Source organism: Grammomys surdaster, unplaced genomic scaffold (genome assembly GCF_004785775.1).
Source record: "Grammomys surdaster isolate TR1022 unplaced genomic scaffold, NIH_TR_1.0 126313, whole genome shotgun sequence".
Classification (NCBI taxonomy): Eukaryota; Metazoa; Chordata; class Mammalia; order Rodentia; family Muridae; genus Grammomys; species Grammomys surdaster.
The window spans coordinates 3,037,278-3,043,958 of NW_021621113.1; the positions used below are offsets into that span (position 1 = coordinate 3,037,278).

Genomic DNA, 6,681 nt, shown 5'->3' on the forward strand with positions numbered 1-6,681 from the left:
CACTCCAAACCCACTCATTCCCTTATCTCTTTGTGTCTGCCCTCCACCCTTGTAACGCCTCCCCTCAGATAAACTTAAAAAACAAACAGAACAAAAACATCTTATCATGGAAGCTGTAGTGTGTCCCACAGCACAGCCTTTTGTCCACACTTTTTTACTTGCAAATGTTCATTGCAGTGAGTCATCGGTCTGGTTCGAGGCCCCTGCCTTCTGCTGCACTGTCAGCACTGGATGCGCACCTGAACTCCTTCTGGACATCCTGTTGTTGCCCTGTGCCATGGAGATCCTGCTGCTTTAAATCTGCAGGACTGGCCCTTTTAGAGCTCTAGCAGTTAGTTCATAGATAGATTAGGAATGGCCCAACTCAAAGCCCCGGATCTGGGCCTGGGTGTCAGCTGAGGTCAGCCCACCAGCTCTCCTGTACCCACACCACAGGGGTGAGCTTTCCAGCACTGCCTTGGCTAGCTCAACCAATGCCACAGACAGCAAGGGGCGGAGCCAGCTCTCCTGCTCTCACCTCCTTGGGCTGGTTCACCCACCCCCCACGCCACCAGGGCCAGTTCTAGTGTGTTACCCAGGCGAGATGCAGGGCCTGCTCTCTCAAGTGCAGCAGCTGTTGAGGGGTGAGGCCAGTTCTCCTGCTCTGCCGACCTAGGTCAAGCTCTCTGGCCTAGGCAGGCTTCATGGGATGGGGGGGAAGGGCATCTCTCCTGTGGCCACCCTATCTCTTGGCAGACGAGGGGTGTGGCCACCCCTCCCACACACACCCATGAGCCCCTCACTTGTCTCTCCTCACCCCTCTCCACGGCCAGCTCTATTGTGCTACCCGGGGAAGGTGCAGGGCCCACTCTCTTGATTGCCGCAGTGAGGGACGGGACCAACTCTGCACAACCCTTGACCATTAATAACATGGTTTCAGGTAGCAGCCCAGACTCGGGATATCTGCTTGGACTTTGCTGGTAATATGAGCTACGAACATTGACACAAACGCGTCTGCTGCATGACCATGGACTCAGACATGGCCCTCAGCGGGAGCACAGGCAGGGACCTCACCATGGCCTCGGGGAGCAGGGCAGGCTGCTCACACCAGGCAGTTCCTCTCTTCCCTCCTTCTACATCATCATGTCTGCCGCGGTGGGCTGGGTCTGCAGATTTCATCTGCCGAGCTGCATCATTAGCCCCTATTGTGGGGTTTTGAGGCGGGGTCTCCAGAGGTAGCCTGCAGTCAGCCTCAAACTTGCAATCCTGCCTTAGCCCCCCAAGTGCTAGGATTCCTGGCGTGACTACCTAGTATGTTCCTTTAATATCAAGTTTTCCTTTTGTATCTTTTGTTCATTTTTTCTATTGGGTTGAGGATCTTTTCATTGGGGCCTTTTCTGCATTGTAGAACTATTTAGCCGGGGTAGATTTATTTATTTATTTATTTATTTATTTATTTATTTATTTATTTATTTATTTATTTATTTTACCACGATCTACCCTCTTCTACCCAGGGACAGGTTGCAGGGAGATAACTTCCATACTATGGCTTCTCCTGTGGACGTCAACAATCCTGCTCTCTGGTAAGTGGGGAGAGTACTCATATGCCGACAGGGCTCCTCGGAAAAGCAGGAACCATGGGTGGGTGAGTGGGCGGGTGGTTGGGTGGGTATCTCTTCAGCTGAGCACCCCAGGCAGCCATCGATGGAGGTTCTCAGCAGATAGTGAAGAGCTGTGTGGTTACTGTCGCCCTCCAGCCAAGGTGACCTGTTGCAGAGCTTGAGTAGCTACCCAGAGGATCAGCTGGCATGGGAGGTGGATGGCCCGGATCCTAGAAGTTCCAGATGCTTGTGGCAGGAGGGGTGGGGGGGGGGGAGGTTAGTGACCTGTAAGCACTGACAGCCCCACTTTGAAGTCCAGCAACAACTATTTCTTCCTCCCACATCCTGTGACCTCTGCCAAGGTCACGGCTCACTCCCACTTGCCTGCCCAGTGCCCGGCGCACTTCCCCAGGGGCACACAGCCCGGGTCTTCTCAAGTCCTGTTCGATATCTAGTTAAGGCGTGCATTTATCTCCAGCTTTCCCCAGGACCTTCCCTTTTGATTTTCAAGAACATTTTCTTCCCTCTGCCAGAGCAGTCCTTTCGAATCAAAGGCTCGGCTCTTCTAAAGCGTGATTTCTGATGTGGGCTTCAGTGGACTGGCTGCGAAGTTCCTGAGACAATGAGAGGGAACGTTGGCTGTCTCTCTCTCTTTATCTTCTTGCTGTGAAGCGCTAATTCTCCTTGAGGTAAAGTGGAGCCTCTGATTGACGCGAGGACGCGGGGAAAATGAAAGCCAAATTATTATTATTTCAAGTTATGTTCTCGTGGCGTTCCCGGATGTCTGCGGTGCGCTTGTGTTTCTTGTGTGTTTGTCATCTTTTAACTTTAGTCACAGAGTCTTCTGTCACTTGCAAGTTAACGTTTTTTAGTCAAATCTAGATGTTTTTCTTATTTTTCTTCTAGTGCTGTTCTGGGGTTTGCTTTTTACATTTAGTTCTTAAAATCAAAGAGACTTTGTATGAGTGTTGAGCGCACCCGAGGTAGAGTTCAAATTTTGTACTTTTGTAATTGTATTTATTAAATAATATCTCCATCCAGGGGTCAGAATCCTTTCCTTCCAGTACATAGATGGGTTTATGGAATTCGTCTTGTTTTATAAGATATTTTTATTTTTGGCTTGATCAGTCCCTCATTTTCCCGTGTGTGTGTGTGTGTGTGTGTGTGTGTGTGGTGTGTGTGTGTGTGTGTGTGTGTGTGTTTGGAGGCCAGAGGAGGTCAAATGTCCTCTATAATCCCCTCTGCCTTGTATTTTTTATTTCCTGGACATATTCTCTCACTGAGACTAAAGCTCACTTTTTTTTTTTTTTTTTTTTAATTTCCAGCAAGGCTAGCTAGCCACTCTCAGCTATCCTCCTGTCTCTGACACTCACAGCCACTGGGGCTACAGTCACATGTGGTCAATCCCATTTCTTGTGCTTGAGATTCAAACTCTTATCTTTGTGTTTGTACAGTGAGCACGCTCACCCACTGGCCCATCTCTCCATCCCTGATTCCCTCATGAAAACGAGGGAAAAAGGTTTTTTTGAGACATGGTCTTTCTAAATAACCTTGGATGACTAGGAATTCGCTATGTAGACCAGGATGATCTGGGACTCACAGGGATCCCCCTGCCTCTGCCTCCTGAGGGCTTCACTCAGTTTTTTTCTTTGCTGGTCCTGGTGGCATATGCCTGTAATCCTAGCACTCTGGAGGCTGGGGTAGGAGATTGCTGAAGACTTTGTTTGAGTCAGGATTATATACTAAGGGCTACACTGTGAGTCTGAGGCCAGTCTGGGCTACGTAGCAAACCCATCAGCAGACCATCTATAATGCTACAACAGGATGGAGAGGGGAGGAGAATCCTTGGAAACTCAAGGGCGAATAACTGGTGTGCACAGCTCCTTGGCAACAACAGACAAACAAGGTAGGTCATCCTCCAACCACCTCGTGTGTGCACTCACACACAAGAGTGCATACAAACATATGCGCACATACATCAGACATGCAAATATAAAGCAATTTTTTTCTTTTCTTGCAGGAGGAGTGTGGAATGGGAGTCAGTGCTTAAGAAACAAAGTTTCCGTTTGGTTCTAGAGAAGATGGCGCTGATGGCTGTAAGGCGTCTTGAATGTGCTGAAGGCCACCAAATCATACAATTGAAACAGTTAAGCTGGTGAATGTTGTGTGCATTTTCCTATAGCAGAATACTGTAGTTTTTTCCAGTATGTTTTATTCTTGTGCAATCAGCTTTGTATTTTTTTCCCTCTTCCAGATTAACTTGAGAATCAGCTTGTCACATTCTATTAAAAAGTCCCTTTGATATTTTTACTGCAGTTACATCAAGTTTATGGATTGCCTTGGGGAGAAGTGACATTTTTATGGCCCCGAACCTTCCCCCAGGTGGAGACCTCCTCATTGACTAGGACCTCTCTTTATGCCTTTCAGTAAAGTTGTATAATTCTGTTTCTATCAGCATGTTCTTGGCTATGTGACAGTTTTAGTTGCTGCTGTGAATGGAATCTTGGGTATAGCACAGGAGCTCTTGCTCGGGTGACTCCAGCTCAGCCCTGCAGGGACCTAAGACAGGAAGCACACACTTTGGGATCCGTTTCACTGAGGCCACTGTGAAGGCAGCATGTGGGTCTGCCCAAGGTTTCAGAGCAAAAGAGAGAGGAAGGTTGAGTTCAGCTAAAAGGAGTTGGCAAGGTCAAGAGGAGGGACTTTCTGGGATGCTGTTCTAGATCAGAGGGACCTGAATTTGTCACCAAAGGGGTCACGATGGGCTGAGGCTGAGATGGGAGCCATTGCTTGCCACTCTTTAGGATGTGGCTCAAGCTGCAAATCCTGTCATGTGTTTATTTTCTTAGTGTCTCAGAAACCTACTGTCATCACCAGCAAATAAGGAAGACTTCTAAGGGTAGACTTCACTGTCTCCACTGGGCTGCATGTGGCAGGAACTGTGTGAGTTGAGTTCATTTTGGGGCAGGGTTCCTGCTGGTCCCCGGAGGACACAGGTGGCTTTGCATCCACAATTTGGCAAATGGCAGGGCTGGGGCTGTGCCCCCATTTACTCTTGGACCAGGTTCCTACCCTGTGCACAGTGTGCACCCCATGTTAAGCACAGGGTGGTACATGGGCAGTGTGAAGGAACGATGACTAGATAGGTGTGGACTCTGAGAGATGAATGAAGTGTACAGTCCTCCAAGTGTCTTGTTTCATTTCTTTCCTTCCTTCCTCCCTCCCTCCCTCCCTCCCTCCCTCCCTCCCTCCCTCCCTCCTTCCCCCCCCTCTCTCTCTTACAAAGGGTCTTCTGTAGCCCAGGCTGGTCTCTAACTCCCCACATAGCCAAGGGTGGCCTTGAGCTTCTGAGCTTAGCAGCTTATGCGGTTCTAGGGGTTGTACTCAAGATGTCATGGAAGTTAGGTAAGCAGTCTACAGAATGAGCTATATCTCCAACTCCGTTTCATGTATGTCTGCAGAGGTCTGGTGGGATGGGTAGTTCCCACACGCATTAGACATGGAAGCGTCTACAGCGTATACACTCTAGGTGAGGTGGGTCTTCAGCTTGGCAACAAAGCCTTGGACACTCTGGGAAGACAGTCATAAGAACACTTGGGAAAGGAAACTGTACGAGAAGGATAAAGGTCGGGTGTGGTGGTGCACCTTATCCTGGCACTGGAGAGGCAGAGGCAGGCCATGTCTCTGATTTAGAGGCTAGCCTGGTCTACACAGTGAGTTCTAGGACAGCCAGGATTACTTAAAGAGACAAAATAAATAAGAAATAAATGAGAATTTGAAAGAAAATCACAGCTGGAAGATAAGGAGGTACCACACTGAGAAGAGCTGAGAACATTCTGGGCTAGGGGACAAATTTGAAAAAGACCCAAGGCTGGATGGAGACTCTGGTACCTTTGGAGAGCTGAGCATTAGCCAGAATGGCTGTCTCTCCATAGAACTGCCACCAAGTGGGTGTCCCTTGGGACTTCTGCAATAGTGAGTCTGAAAGAACTGATGCATGCCCACTGTGTTTCTGCTTCCCCTTCCCCAGTGCCTGTCACCTCTCCGTAGATGGCTGACAGGGTCATCCCATAAGTCAGGTAACAATGGCTCTGTGTTGCCCATGGACCCTGTCAGCCCCCCATAGCCTCCTCTTCCGTCTGTAAAACATTAGGAAGAATGGCTGTTGAGTCATTGGAATTTTCTGCTATCAGTGAGGCAGGCACAGAAGACCTTGCTCAGTCAGGATAGCGCTGGCTGTCACTATTATCCTCAGCCCTACAGAAAAAGCTGGGGCCTGGTGGTGCACACATGTAATCCTGATACAGGGGAGGCAGAGTCAGGATGGTCCTTAGGGCTTGCACCACAGTGGCTAAGCCTAATCAGGGAGCTCCAGTCCCAGTGAGAGACCCTGACTCCAGAGACAAGCTGCATGACTTCAGAAGAACAGTGCCTGAGGTTAATCTCTGGCTTCCAATGTGTATAAACACACAAACACACACACACACACACACACACGTTGCAGGAAATATTAAAAAAGAACGGCAGTCCCCACGCTACCACATGCCACATGGCACCAGAGCTCCAAAATCTCACCATCCAGCTTGTTAAGTTCCCTATCAGTCGAGTTGAGTCACAGCGAGAAGAAAAACACTACACAAACTTAGTTCAGAAACAGTGGTAACTAATCTCTGGGTGCAACAGCTAGAATCCTAATCTTATATCTATATTAAGCCTAAGTCCTCTGGTGGCGAATCCTGGCAGATTTGCCATAAACCGGGAGATACTAGTAGCTACATCTTGTCCTATCGCTGTCCCATCAGAAAAGGACCCTCTCTTCCCTCCTGCTTCCTCTCTTCCCTGGTCCAACCTGGAAGTCCTGCCTACTCCTCCAGTGATTGACTCCTTTATTCATTAGGGGATGGTTCACAAGAAGTCACCTGAGTATGTGACTCATTCCTCATTTGCAGCCCCTCCCAGGAGAGCAGAATTAGCATCAAAATACAAACAGCACAAGGCCCATACACAATACACACACACACACACACACACACACACACACACACACACACAGAGGGATTTTATATACATTTAAAAAAGCATCTATCTGACACTTCTTCTC

At 48.7% G+C, this 6,681-nt stretch overlaps 1 long non-coding RNA gene across 1 annotated transcript; it reads left to right on the top strand.

The window, feature by feature from the left end:
• Positions 1 to 2,245: 2,245 nt before the first annotated feature.
• LOC114614294 lies at positions 2,246 to 3,619 on the top strand. Its single transcript, XR_003710292.1, has 3 exons — positions 2,246 to 2,269; positions 3,404 to 3,486; positions 3,601 to 3,619. It is a non-coding gene; the product is annotated as an uncharacterized LOC114614294 (long non-coding RNA).
• Positions 3,620 to 6,681: the final 3,062 nt, after the last annotated feature.